A 994-nucleotide genomic window follows, 5' to 3' on the forward strand; every position below is an offset into this window, starting at 1 on the left:
ATTACAAAGCAATAAAGTAAAAACCTTAATTTTTTGAGACACACCAGAATTTTCTTACAACTAATCCCTGTACCAAAAAATAAAGCGTGGGCGCCAGACATGGAAGGAAATGCTACATGAAATTAAAAATATATATATATTTCTTTGGTAGCATTTCCTTCCATGAAGACCTGCTATTTATTAATTTGAGGTAATTATGAAAACTTTGGTGTGTCTCAGAATATTTTTTACTTTTCAGTGCAATTTAATAAAAGAATGTTTTTATTTTGTTTATTTTATACTTTATAGTTTTGTCAAGAAATTGTAATCCCGATTTATGACTGCAGTTAGCAAAATTGATATGTCCATTTACGGGAGGTGGAGGAAGAAGGGGAGGTGGAGGAAGAGGGGAAGGGGAGGGGAGTAGGAAGGTGAGGAAAGAAATGGGAGGGGAGGGGAGAGAGGAAGAGGAGGAGGAGAGTAGATGCAGGAAGGGAAAGAAGAATGAGTGGAGGAGGAGGGAGATGAGGAGGAGAAGGAGGATGAGGAGGGGGGAGGAGGGGAAATGTGTGAAGGAGAGGAAGGGGTAAGGGAGGGGAAGGGAAGGAAGGGAAGGTAGGGGAGGGAAGGGAGGGGAGAAGGTGGAAGGGGAGGGGAGGGGAAAGTGGTGAAGTGGAGGGATGGAAGAGAGGGGAATGGGGAGGATAGTTAAATGAAGACTTGGTGGTGTGCTCATGAAGGGGAGGGGGGAGGGGAAGGGAAGAGGTGTAATGATAACTGGGAGAATATTAGTTAGGAATAACGTAAATATAAAGAGGAGAAAAAGAAGTGAGAGAGAACCAGTGGGAGAGAGAGAGAGAGAGAGAGAGAGAGAATGAATAATAAAGAGAGAGCATAACAGCTGAAAAGAAAGTAACAACAGTTCCTGTGTCGTGATTATAAAGCCAAATCACAGGTGCCAGTATAATCTAAAGGCAATCACAACAGAATGTTCACCCGTCTCACCTGTGAGCTT

The sequence above is a fragment of the Macrobrachium rosenbergii genome, chromosome 45 (genome assembly GCF_040412425.1).
Source record: "Macrobrachium rosenbergii isolate ZJJX-2024 chromosome 45, ASM4041242v1, whole genome shotgun sequence".
NCBI lineage: Eukaryota > Metazoa > Arthropoda > Malacostraca > Decapoda > Palaemonidae > Macrobrachium > Macrobrachium rosenbergii.